We start from the raw sequence: 14,665 nt of genomic DNA, 5'->3' as shown, positions 1-14,665 counted from the left end.
TCAGTGAGCAAAGATGTAACGGTGGTACCAGCCTTCAGGAATGAAACAATAAAAAGCATAAGAAAATGTTGCTGCATTAGAAACATTTTATTTATCATAAGCTAAACCAATAAAAACTATACCGGCACTTGCTCCAACAGGTAGGACACAGCAGAAGTCACACAGCATTTACTCCCAGCAACACTTCTCCCAGAGGCAGTGGGTGGAAGAAGATGAATAAGGATCTTTAACAGTTTAACAGCTCATCTTGAAGTGAAGATACAGGTCACATGCAAAATAAGAATTTAAACAAAATATATTAGAAATTAATATCTTTAATAGAATATTAATATTCACATTAAGTTTTATCTTTTAAACTATTTTTAGAAAAGTGTGCACATGCAACAGATATTTTGGCTGTAACCCATACCATCATGCTGATTGTCAGCCATCTTCAGTAAGAGTCTGATGTCAATATTCTTCTCCAAGATGCTATTTCTTTGAGTTCTGGAATTATCGTCCCTTCCCTTTTCTGGATAAACAAGTCTTCGTTCCTATCTGTGAGCTTGGAAAATTCAATGTCCATCTTTAAAGAAAGAAAGAAATCAGAAACAAAGAAATATTAATATTACAATTATGAAATAAATGTCTGTGTAAAGTTCTGTCTTAGTTGAGCATGTCTATTACCAAAGCTGGCATGTCAAGAAATCTGGGATAGTCCTTGAAGATTTCAGCAAGAGATTTTGAAGGGATTTTGTTGTTCTCCATCTTCTTCTGTAACTGAAGGTTTGATTGATTGCAGTCTTTATTGATGATAAATTGTCTGGTCGCATCTTCTTTATCAGAGACAACAACTCACTTGGTACGGTTTCATCTGGACTTGGTGAAGAAGGTTGCGGTGTACAATGATGATGTTTTAAACTGTACCCTCACTGGCTCTGTTGAAGCTTCCGTCCGACTGTGTGATGGCCTAGCAAAAAAAAAAATCCTCCTGACATTAGTAATGTAAAAACAGAACTAATGAAAGTCAAATAAATGAGCAACTTATATACACATTCCTAATAAATTCAGTTTATAATGTAAAAACATTCTTACATTCTCATGTCCCTCATTTTCACCAAAGGGCACCTGAGGGGAACAATGACAGAATCTCTTTTGCTAGTACCAGCTTTTCTATACCAGAAGGATAGCTAAAAAAGTAAAAAACAAATACAGTTGCATAAATTGCTTATACACAAACATTGACAAACAAAAAATTGACTAAACAGTGGTACTTCAGAATTGATTGGGATAAATTGTTAAATGTATTTATTTGAAATATTTTTTAAATGTAGAATTTATTTTAATATATAACTTATTTAAATAAATGTAATTTATTTAATTTGCAAATAAATACATCTTACATGAAATAAACAAACCACATACTCACAATCTATGTTTCTCTACAAGGACACTGACAGCAACTTTTTGACAGTCTTCATGTTCTCTCAGGATTGAAGAGGCTTTTCTTCAAGCAGCGTCAGCAAACTAGTTGTGTTGCCAGTCTGAGTTGAATCTGTTAAAGGACACTAAGAAATGCCAAAACATTTTATTTATTTAAATGTTTACGTTTATCTATAGTAATATAAAGGGAGAAATATATTAATGTTTTACCTGTAATGAGTGCACACTTCTTTCTAATGAGTCCGGGGTGTTGCTTGCAATATAATATATTTGAAATTTGCCAAGCTCCTTTACTCCTGCTTTTACATCAGTGTCAATGAACTTGAAAATCTGTCAAATTTCAATATTCAATCAAAAGATAGTTGAGACCTGTTTGACTAAGGCTATCAGATCTCCAACATTGCCATCTGTGAATAGTTTTCTCCATATTTCCTTTGTCTATGAAGACAGTTTCAAGAACGCGGTGTAATTTGTTCCTCGACTTCCATCTCCTAAGAGAGAAATTCATACAGCACAATGAGAAAACAAACACCTGTAACTGTGTATGACAATAAAAAGTACACTTTTAAATAGTATGCGACTAGTAGGGTACCACAAAATGGCGCGCAAAATTGAATACATTAAAGATCTTCATATTTTAGCTATTGTTTATGAATAGACCTCGGCGCCATTTGGTGTCTGTACAAAGCACCCAACTAACGTTACGACAAGGGATTTATGTTTAAATTCCTGCTGCAGAGCTTCATATAAGGTTATATATTAAATAACCTAATGATAATAACGTAACGTTAAATGCATAAATTATATCTGGTAGCGTTACCTCGAGTGTCAGAGACGCAGAGGCTTTTTAAAGTGACGGCAACTCTTACACCAAAATGCAGTACATATTTAGGGTAAGTCTTTCGCCTTATATGTAACTTATTATTAACAATTCTGCCAAGTGCCAACGCAGCTTTACAAAAGACGCGCCAGATGCGTTAGCTTGCGCGGCTAAAGTTAATGTTACATGACAAGAGTTGCCAAGTCCCGTGTATCAGGAGTACGAAACATGAAAACATAATCAAAGTAACAAAAATAACTTCTTGGACAACTAACACAAGACATTCTCACGCAGAGTGGAAGAAATATTTACTATCGTAGACGAATTTTAATGAATTTCACTCACCTGAGGCAGAGAGGTGCGTTATCCGATAGAGCTCTGGGAGAGCGTCAGTTGAAAAAGAACGTCACTGCGCATGCGCGTGCAGAAATTCACAGTATAAACCCCGAAATATAGAATTTTTAGCCACATACTCACAAATGCTTATTTTATATTACCATCATGATAAATAAACTAAATAAACTCATAACACAGTGCCATTTGACTACAGGCAAAAATGCATTGTATTCCAACATACTGTTTAAATGTGTTTAACACAGTCATTGTGTAAACAGTTAAGCACAATATTAACACACAATGTGTCCGTAGTAACACAAAATGTGTTACGACCTGTTTAACACATATTTTGTGTAAATTTTTAACACATCACTTTTAAGAGTGCAGCCTGGTCTTAGCTGGTCAGGCTGGAAAAAGACCAGCTAAATCCAGCTAAAACCAGCTTGGTTTAAGCTGGACATAGTTGGTTTTGGCTGGGCTCCTAGCCTGGCTAGGCTGGTCAAGCTAGTTTTAGCTGGTCATCTCTGGAAACCAGCCTAGAAATGGCCAAAACCCCTCTAAAACCAGCCTGGTCGACCAGCTAAAACCAGCCAACCAGCCTAGGCTGGTTAAAGCTGTTTTTTCCAGTAGGGTTTATTTATTTATTTATTCATTCATTCATTTATGTATTTATTTATTATACTGTGTCGTTGTTGATTAATTAATTAATTTGTTCGTTCATTCATTAATTTTGCTTTGGCTTAGTCCCTTTAGTCCCTTACTGTTGTTGTTAATTTTGTTGTTTTTGTTGTGTGTGTGTTTGCGTTTGCTAAATCACACTCTAAAAGCCAATCCAACCTACAATTTCCAGTTTACTTATTTATTTTGTAAGGCAATTTTTTTCTAGGCATATGCCTTTGCTACTGTTGCATGATCAGGTATCCTAGTTACAACAAATAAAAACATTATTATTATTATAAATGTTTTTTCTCTTTATAGGGCAACATGGTGGAGCAGTGAGTAGCGCTCTCGCTTCACAGAAATAAGGTCACTGGTTCATGCCTCGGCTGGGTCAATTGGCATTTCTGTGTGGAGTTTGCATGTTTTCCATTTGTTCGCATCGGTTTCCTCCGGGTGCTCCGGTTTCCCCCACAGTAAAAAGACATGTGGTATAGGGGAATTGGGTAAGCTAAAATGTCCATAGTGTACGTGTGTAAATGAAAGTGTATGGGTGTTTCACAGTGATGGGTTGGGACTGGAAGGGCATCCGCTGTGTAAAACATGCTAGATAAGTTGACGGTTCATTAGGCTGTGGCGACCCCAGATTAATAAAGGGACTAAGCCGAAAAGAAAATGAATGTTTGCTTTAATATTATTACTATTATTATTACTTCATAAACATTGAACATCACATTCTAAAAAGCCAATCAAACTCACAATTAAAAAAAATATATATATTATTTAATCAATTTATTTATTTTATGGGCTATTGAGGATTTTTTTTTTCTAGCTATAGGCCTATGCTAGCATGTTACAACAAATGAAACTAATAATATTATTTTGTGTGATATTATTTATTAATTTTGTGTGTGTGATTGTGTCACAATCACCAGTAATCTAGCAGTTGCAGATCGCTGGAGAACTACAATGTGCTACTGATATGAACTACAAATCACATTATGCACCTCACACACACCAGTTCTCTCCCTGATTGCGCGCACACACATCTGAAAGCCCATCAGAGATTGATAACAAGGACTATATTGACACCTATAGGACACACACATACACACACTTTGCTGAGTCTTGTAAGCTGTAAGTGAGCAATTTAAAGTGCTCCTATTGTTTAGCCTTGCCGTGTTTTTGACCCTTGCCTTGTTTATTTTTTTCATTTGTTTTGCTGCCTGTCCTTTTCTTTCGCCTGTTTTGCTGACTATGTTTTGGATTTTCTTTATGACACACAGAAACAGCTGAAACAAATGTGTTGAAGCTTCGGAAATTTTTTAAACCGGTCTCTACCGTGACATCTAGTGGTAATTTTTATGTATTGGCCTAGAACAGCTTCAACAAAGAGACAGTTAAGAAAATTGAGGTACTAAACCCAACGTTGTACAGATGAGTTTTCAAGTGAGTTAGTGAAGCGATGAGAGTTCCAGACTAGCATGCAGAGATAATGGGTTCGAATCCAGGGTGATGCAGCTATAGATGCTAGTTTTTAATTGCATAAGCCTATGCTACCATATTACAACAAACAGAATTACTACTACTATTATTATTACACTATAATGCTAAAATACTGTACAAAACCAATGTATTAAATATCTAAATAATGAAGTATTGCAAAGTATGAACTTTAGTTCATTTAAGGGGTCCAAACAGCCTTTTGCGTACTGTATGTAATAAAAAGGTCAATCCAGTAATGATTAAGACTGTTTTTCTGACATATTTAATTGATGCATTCTTTTTTTGTGTGCAAATAATTATATACATATTTAAAAATAGCTTTACTAAGACACATTTATTGCCATGATTTAAAGACACTGCAAATAAAAACACAACACACCCTGCTCTACCCTACGGTCTCAAGTATATAGTTTTTTACAATATAATGCAGCAAATAATTTGTTGCTGTTCTCTGCATATCTTCTAAAGCCCAGTCAATTTAATTGGGACTATCTATTGACAGGTATTTTCATGTTTGCCCATGTTTTTAGTCCAAGTTTTGGTTGGTCCACTTAATGTCATGTTGTTTTTAAGCCATAATTGTGTTTCTGAGCATGGTTAACAAGACCAAACAAATCCAACCTGGTTTAGCAGGTTCACAACTTTTACTATAATTTGAATATAATGTTTGCTGTCAACCTAGTGTTTATGGCTTACTCTGGCTCATATGTATGCGAAACTTAGAGATCATTTACTGTATGTTCAAGTTTATGAAAAAAAATAATAATGTAAAAGAATTAATGTGAATATTTACAAGATAGGAAAACACATTTACTGCCACAAACATTTAAAAAATAATCAATACAATTACATTGAATTATTAATTTAGTCATTTAAATAAATTTACATTGTTCTGTATTGCGGTGTGTTTAGTATGACACCTAAATCTTATTTTAAATATAAGCTAATTTTATTGGCAGAAACTACTCTAGCTGGCTGAGACTATTTACAAGTTAAATCCTATTTACATTCAAACGGTTCAAAATGTGCTGGGTGCTATTTACTTTCAGTCATTTCCGAGCATCAAGTGTAAATAAATACTGTAGCAGTTAGAAATCATTTCTGTTTAGCGCAAATATACTGCACATACTGTTTGTTCATGGATGTATTTATATTATAATACATTATATAATAGTATGGGAGATTATTAGAGTATTCAGTGATTTTTGAGTGTGGTAACAGTCTACTAGTTAATAAGAAAATAAATATAGCAGAACAGACAAGTTCAGAAACGGAAACACCTATTTTACTGTATATCGCTGACCTTTTATTAGACTTTTGAATTGATATTTTGCTTCAAATTATAAATAACTGCAGTATTAAAAATGTCAATATATTTTCCTACTGTCAAATCTAAGGCCTCTTGATTGTACTGTGAACATCTTAAGGAACAGGACTGGCATTTTAAAGCATTTCTACGTGTTGATTTAATAGATTAGCTTTTTCATTGAAATTAATTTGAAGAGACCCCTTTGTGTGATGATAAAGAACAATGAATGTGCAGCTATAAAAAGTGAACTGTGATATATTAATTTATTGTCAGGTGTATCTATAAAAGTTTACAACACAACAACAGGTGGACTCCAGCTAATGTGGCACGCACACACACAAACACACACACACACACACACACACACACACACACACACACACACACACACACACACACACACACACACACATATATATATACATATACAGTTGAAGTCAGAATTATTAGCCCCCCTGTATTATAAGCGCCCCTGTTTATTTTTTTCCCCAATTTCTGTTTAATGGAGGGAAGATTGTTTCAGCACATTTCTAAGCATAATAGTTTTAAAAACTTATTTCTAATAACAGATTTATTTTGTCTTTGTCATGATGACAGTAAATAATATTTTACTTGATATTTTTCAAGACACTTCTATACAGCTTAAAGTGACATTTAAAGGCTTAACAAGGTTAATAAGGTGAACTAGGCAGGTTAGGGTAATTAGGCAAGTTATTGTATGATGATGGTTTGTTCTGTAGACTATCGGGAAAAAAATAGCTTAAAGCGGCTAATAATTTTGTCCCAAAAATGTTTTTAAAAAAATCAATAACTACTTATATTCTAGCCGCAATAAAACAAATAAGACTTTCTCCAGAAGAAGAAATATTATCAGACATACTGTAAAAATGTCATTGCTCTGTTAAACATCATTTGGGAAATATTTAAAAAAGAAAATTTAAATCAAAAGGGGGCTAATAATTTTGACTTCAACTGTATATATATATATATATATATATATATATATATATATATATATATATATATATATATATATATATATATATATAAATAAATATATATATATATATATATATATATACAGTTGAAGTCAGAATTATTAGCCACCCTTATCATTTTTTTTCTTTATTTAACAGAGCAAGAACTTTTTCACAGTATGTCTGATAATATTTTTTCTTATGGAGAAAGTCTTATTCGTTTTATTTTGGCTAAAATAAAGCAGTTTAAAAATTTTTTAAATAAACATTTTAAGGACAAAATTCTTAGCCACTTTAAGCAATTTTTTTTCGATATACAGAACAAACCATCGTTATACAATAACTTGCCTAATTACCCTAACCTGCCTAGTTAACCTAATTAACCTAGTTAAGCCTTTAAATGTCACTTTAAGCTTTATTATTATTAATTAAGATATTCAAAGCATTCTAGCCATAGCATGTTAATGAAAGAGCCCAAATACTTTCTAAATGCACTGTGTAGTAGAAGGTTTTAATTCTGGAAACCTGAATGGCCTGTTTTTCATTAGGTTTGCTTTCCTGGAGAAGAACAATCTGATATGAACCACACACACACACACACACACACACACTGCATAAAGACTTAATGTCTTAACTGAGTGGTTTATTTACTGTTTCCTCATAGACAAATAATGTTCCTTAAGTTTGTACCTTATATGATACAAAAAAGACCTCTTATGATACTGTCCTGTACGTTTTTTGGTACAATTGAAATGAAGGTACACGATGGTTCTCATTAAAACAGGTACAAAAGTGTTTGACAACTTCATTACTATATCTATGAAAATAAATGTTACTGGAAAGATAAAGTTAAAACATGAATCATCATTCAAAAAAGCATATGCTTAAAGAAACTCAAACATTAATTACATTAATTATTAAATTCAATGAAACAAAACAACTAGTAAAACAAAGCTATTGTAAACTACAGGCATTTTAATAAACATTTGATAAGCATTCTCATTAATACATTTTCACCATTGATATCCGCACCTTTTGGCGTTTGTTTTCCACTACGCACATTAGCTGGCAAAAGTCCTGCATATGAATCCTGTTCATGCAGACATTTTAATATTGTAAAACTGATCAAACATTGTGCACATCTCAATACAATTCTTTTGCATTATTCTATTTCTATTTTAAAATGAACTAAATTAAATTAAATTAAATTAAATTATCTTTTAAGTGATTATAAAGGTATTGTGAAAATTGGACAAAAGAAATGTTATATTGTACATGGGAGAATGTAATTCTGTAAATTTTTTTGTGAAAAGTGTCGTGAAATGTTTTGCAAAAAAATAGATCTTTTAATTTATATTAAAGTTTTTTTTTCTTTTTTTGTAAATGGAAAATGTTTATTTACTAAATTATTTTTGTAAACTGAAACATTGTTTAAAATGTATTTGATGTTTTATATTAATTGGAAATAAATTGACACATTTTGGATATAGAAAATGCCTTTAAATAGTTTAAGCAACACATTTGACACTGTTAATGTACAAAGTATCTTGTCACTGTAGTGGTACCTTTATGGATTAAATTTGCACCTTTGATTAAGGTACAATATTGAACCTGCAGGTTTTAAAAAACAAAGGTACATTTTGGTTTCTCGTCATATAAATCATGTCCTTAAAGGTAAAAAACTGCAATGGTACAAAAATTAGTTTTTTTTGTCTTAAGGTACAATTCTGTTCCACAAAAAGGAACTGCCCCAGTGTCAAGGGTTTGTCCCTTTTTTTGGTACAACATTGTACCACTTTTTTCTGAGTGTACAAGGTCAAAATCTATTGCCTTAATGCAATGCTAAGATCAGAGTGTCCAAATCCTTTTGTTTTATTTTGGCTAGAATAAAAGCAGTTTTAAATTTTTAAAAAACCTATTTTAAGGTTAAATTTATTAGCCCCTTCAAACTATATTTACGGTCTGCAGAACAAACCATGGTTATTGTAACCACGGGGAGTGACACAAACAACTGAGGTAAGATCTAAAAGCAGGTTTATTTTTAGTCAGGCAAGCAATGGTCAATACAGGTGCAAACAGGTGTGAGGACAATCCAGAATCATAGTCGAAGTAACATGCGAGATGTCGTAAGGCAGGTGGCAGACTAAGACAGGGAGGCTAGCAAGGCTAACGGTCGGTACACAAGATAACAAGACTCGGAAACGCTTTGCAGTGCTACTTGCATTGAACAAGACTCGGCAAACTGAATGGGTGAGTGTACGGCTTAAATAGTGTGCAATCAGTCTCTGACAATCTTCAGTTAGTGTGAATGTAATCAGTTTAGATAAAGAAGTATGTGTGTCTGTGCATGTATGATTATGTAGTCTATAAGTTATTGTGAGAGAGATCCAGCGTTCTATGGAGTAGTGATCGCTGGTGATTGTGAAAGAACCCCCCCCCCCCCCCCCACCCCTTTAAGAAGTGGCTTCCAGACGCTCCTGATAATGCTCTGGCGGGAGGTGGAGTGGAGGCGGAACAGGGGGAGGGATGGAGGGCCAGGACCATGCAGCTGGGGCGTACCTGGGACATAGAGATGCGGAGGACCCGGAGCGTGGAGCTGCGGAGGGGCCGGAGCATGGAGCTGCGGAGGACAGGAGCGTGGAGCTGCGGAGGGCCCGGAGAGTGAAGCTGTGGAGTGCCCGGAGAGTGGAGCTGCAGAGGGCCTGGAGAGTGGAGCTGCGGAAGGCCTGGAGAGTGGAACTGTATAGGGCCTGGAGAGTGGAACTGCAGAGGGCCTGGAGCATAGAGCTGCGGAAGGCCTGGAGAGTGGAACTGCGGAGGGCCTGGAGCATAGAGCTGCGGAAGGCCTGGAGAGTGGAACTGCGGAGGGCCTGGAGAGTGAAGCTGTAGAGTGCCCGGAGAGTGGAGCTGCAGAGGGCCTGGAGAGTGGAGCTGCGGAAGGCCTGGAGAGTGGAACTGTATAGGGCCTGGAGAGTGGAACTGCGGAGGGCCTGGAGCATAGAGCTGCGGAAGGCCTGGAGAGTGGAACTGCGGAGGGCCTGGAGCATAGAGCTGCGGAAGGCCTGGAGAGTGGAACTGCGGAGGGCCTGGAGCATGGAGCTGCGGAGGGCCTGGAGCGTGGAACTGTGGAGGGCCTGGAGCGTTGCGGAGAGCCGTAAGGGCTGGAGGCTTGTGGGGAGCCAGCAGGGCGAGCTGTCTGGGTGGCACCGGCAAGGTGAGACGTCAAGGTGGCGCCAGCAGGGCAAGATGTCTGGGTGGTGATGGCAGGGCGAGACTTCTAGGTGGCGCCGGCAGGCCAAGGAGTCGGGCTGGGACCAACACTGAGCTGCGCTCTGGGATTGACACTGAAGGACGTTCCGGGACTGGAGAGACCCTCGCTGAAGAGGCCTTTCACTTAAGCCTCCGCCTTTGGGTGCGGGTTAGCTCTTGGGGTTTGGTCATGGTCTGGGACCCTTCGTGAGACTCAGGCAGCAGTAGCTCTGGCAGTTCTGGCGTCGACTCTGGCAGCGACTGAGGATCTGGCAGTACTGGTGGCAGTGGCTCTGGCAGTGGCAGCGGCTCTGGCAGTGGCTCTAGCCATCTTGTGAGCTGGCAGACTGGGAGCAGCCATCTTGTGAGCTGGCTGAGGTGCCATAGACTGGAGCGATGGTGATGCCAGCATTAATGTCTCTGTGAGATGTACATCAAGCCCTGCTGTCATCTGGTCTTGCTGTACACTGTCCCCCCCCCCCAAAAAAAAAAAAAAAAAACATTTAGGAGTTTCCTCCAATTCGCCTAGGGTGAAGGGGGACCCACTAAGTTGCAGAGCCAGATCAATGTAATACTTTAGCGTCCAGTGGGGGTTGTGCAGTGACATGTTGGAATACAGGGGCTCAGAAAGTCTTCCACGAAATAAGATCATCAAACACAACTCACTCATCAATGTCAGTTGTGCCAGTTCGATGAATTCCTCCACGTACTCCTCCATGGAACATGGTTCCTGACGTAGATGCATGATTGCAATACCCGCTGGATCCATCATTGTAAGGCCGAGTCTTCGGTAACCACGGGGAGTGACACAAACAACTGAGGTAAGATCCAAAATTATCCTGAATGGGTGAGTGTGTGGCTTAAATAGTGTTTGCAATCAGTCTCTGACAATCCTCAGGTGGTGTGAATGTAATCAGTTAGAATGAGGAAGCATGCGTGTCTGGGCGAAGTGCATGTATGAATATGTAGTCCAGAAATGGCGAAATTGTAGTCCATGAGTTATTGTGAGAGAGATCCAGCTGTGGAGAGTAGTGATCGCTGGTGATTGTGACAGTTATACAGTAACTTGCCTAATTACTCTAATCTGCCTAGTTTACCTAATTAACCTAGTTAAGCCTTTAAATGTCATTTGAAGCTGTATACAAATGTCTTGAAAAATATCTAGACAAATATTATTTACTTTACAAAGATAAAATAAATCAATAAATACAAGTTATTAGAAATGAGTTATTAAATATATTAAAAATAAAAAAATTATTTCTTTTTGTTGTTTCTTAAGATATGCAAAGCATTCTAGCCATAGCATGTTAATGAAAGGGCTCAAATACTTTCCAAATGCACTGTGTAGTAGAATGTTTTAATTCTTAAAACCTGAAAGGCCTGTTTTTCATTACGTGTGCTTTCCTGGAAAATAAAATTCTGGGTAATTAATTAGCTGTTTCCTCACAGAATAAAATATAAGGTACATGGTGGTACAAATAATGTTCCTTAAGTTTGTACCTTAAATGGTACAGAACAGACCTCTTATGATACTGTTCTATACCTTTTATGGTAAAATTAAAATAAAGGTACACAATGGTTCTCATAAAAAAGGTACATAAGTGTGGGACAACTCCTTTATTACAATACATATGTTAATAAATATTACTGGAAAGGTAAAGTGATTTTATTAATAATTTCCATATTAATCATCATTTAAAAGCATATGCTTAAAGACTCTCAAACATTTATTATTAACTTCTATCCAGATTACACAATCTAAAGTCCAAATCAGCAGGAGGCAGACGCTCTGGAGGACTAAAGTTGCCACATAGCCTATTAAGACTATAGATCTGCTTTGAAGCTGTTTAGATGATTCTAAAAATGTAATTCACTTTATTAAACTATTAGAATTACGATATTTTATCCATAACCTACGGATGAAAATTTTTTTTTAATAGTTACATTAAAAAAATGGTTGTGGTGCATGACATCAACAGAGGTAAAGAGAGTGGGTTGGGTGCTGCTCATGACCCTGGAGCTATTGTCTTTGGGATGAATGGGGCTGGAGGGCTGTCTGGAAACAGCGGCAGGGCCATGACGTCGCTCCAGAAGTCAATGAGCAGCATATCAGGGTCCAGGGCCAGCTCACCCTTTGGTGCGGGTTTGTTGGTAAGACTCTCGCTCGGTCCCTCTGTGTCCACCAGGACTCTCACATCTAGCATTGTTGCCGGCTCACATACCTGGTCAGACAGTTGGTTGAACTTCTCCTGCTCGGTGGTGTTCCGCTCTGTCACTCTCGATGACGATGGCTCACACAGCGCGGATGGTTCTCCGTCAGTGGTGGGCTATGGCGTATGCTCCGTGCAGATGGTTGCTGGGCTGGTCGCTGAGTCTGGAGTGGCACTGATGTAAAACCATGGTCGGTTCCTCGCCAGTGTCCACTCCACATAGGCGGCGAGATTGCCCCGAGGACCATTTTCGGACGACTGTGCTCTGCAAGCTGTGTTTAAATTGGAGTTATAGAACCCACAGAACTTGTTATCCGGCCGGCTGGATTATTTTGCCAGGAACAAGAATCTGTCTGTATGGTCCTCGAGGCTGCTTTTCCCTTGCTTCATCATCAAGATGAGGAATTCAGGAGTATAGATGGAATCCATGGAAAAGAAACACAAGGGGGAGGAAAATAAAACCATGTGGCCAAAAAACTATGAAAATAAAGCAAGGGGAAAACATGCCGTCAACCTTTTCTTTATGTCTAGTATTATGTAATGCCCCAAGTTCACTTGAGGAAGGCACAGGCTCGCAAGATTATCAATAACGTTTTTTTTTTTTTCAATTAATCACAAGGAAGAACACTGGAAGGACATGGAGTGAAAGCAAGCAAGACGAGACATCACGAAGAGAGAATACCGAACAAGGAAGAACTAAACACAGGTACTATAAATACACTGAGGATGATGAGACTGATTATACACAGGGAAAAAGCACAGGTGACACTGATGAACATAATGCTGACATGGCAGGAATGGCAACAAAGGAACACATGGTGAAGGTCACTTGACAAAAACAAAACACACAAGGAAGACTGGGTGTGACAATGAGTCATACCCCCACGATCCATTAATGGGCCCGGAACCCCAAATGTGGACTTTGCTTTTCTGAGTACTGAGCACTAAGTTTAAAAATCTTAAAGGCTGATCTTTACTTCTGTGTCGGGTGCACGCGGATAATACGGTGCATAGCAGTCACATACCGTTCACCCTGGCTTGACCTCTCAAAAAATTTAACTACATGTTGCAATGACATGTAGCTCAAACTCTGAGATTGGTCAACTGGGTAACGTTGATAAGTGTGGGCAGGGCCGCAAGAGAACAGCAAACCTATTTGTTTTTAACAGAGTATTCAACAAGTGTGAAGTCCCACAGAGGAGCTCCAGATAGAGACTTTTGTTTTGTGTTTACTTTATGACTAAAGTTGTTGCACATCTGTTGGATCCTGCCTCTGAATGAGTGCGTTTAAGCTACTTGTATTTGAGCTACTTGTATGGTAAGGTAGCATTAAAACACCCACAAAGAAACTCAAAACAGTGTAACATGGAAGTGTTAATGCAAAGCAACACAAACAGAACACAGAGGCATAAATGCACAACTAAGTGAACGGCATGTGCAATGGGTAAGAGCAATCACTCGATGCAGAAGTATAAATAAGCTTTTCATGGGGATACGTCAGGGAAATCTTCAAAGTGAACATTATACTTTATAACGTCATTCACTCCACCCTGGCTACTGTATGTTGTTTCACTTAAAAATAAAATAAAACAGGATACATGGAACTGCCTATTTTTAACTTTACAGACACTAAAAATGTTAAGGCATCGTGTAGCTACATATTTAGATGAGCGTCATCTTCACTGTATGCATATTTATAGCAAAACAGAGCCTATAGCATAACTGCCTCCTTTCATTTTCTTTAAAAAACTACGAAGCATACACTCTCTTTTGCTAAATATCAATTTTAATAATCAATAATGGTTATTATAAAAGTATAATGTACAATAAGTTTATACAATATAGGCAAGCAAGTTTATACAATATTGGCTGATTCAACTTAGCAGAATCAGTGTACGTGGTAACATAAATTAATATACTAACTTGTCTTTGCGCTCAGCCAAAACACATTACACACATGAGAACAAATAATAGATTAAAAAAACAAAGAGTCGTTAGACAGAGACAAGATATATTAAATATCATTTTTAACAACTATAGGGAGATTAAAGGGCCATGAAACCCCCTCGTTTCAGCAGGGTGTTTTCACACCTCTACTTTGGAAAAAGTCAGAAAAGTGGGCGTGTCCAGCTCTGTTTAGGGGGGAGTGTCGGAGGAACTAAAGTGGGATGGTGTGGGA

General features: G+C 37.5%; 1 long non-coding RNA gene across 1 annotated transcript; it reads right to left on the bottom strand.

Annotated features, from left to right (window-relative positions):
* Positions 1–426: 426 nt before the first annotated feature.
* LOC141377689 (uncharacterized) lies at positions 427–904 on the bottom strand. Its single transcript, XR_012390230.1, has 3 exons — positions 839–904; positions 667–759; positions 427–565 (listed from the first exon to the last, which is right to left on the bottom strand). It is a non-coding gene; the product is annotated as an uncharacterized lncRNA (long non-coding RNA).
* Between the last annotated feature and the right edge of the window lie 13,761 nt (positions 905–14,665).

Source organism: Danio rerio, chromosome 14 (assembly GCF_049306965.1).
Source record: "Danio rerio strain Tuebingen ecotype United States chromosome 14, GRCz12tu, whole genome shotgun sequence".
NCBI classification, from domain to species: Eukaryota; Metazoa; Chordata; class Actinopteri; order Cypriniformes; family Danionidae; genus Danio; species Danio rerio.
This window is presented reverse-complemented; position numbering and strand designations above follow the sequence as displayed.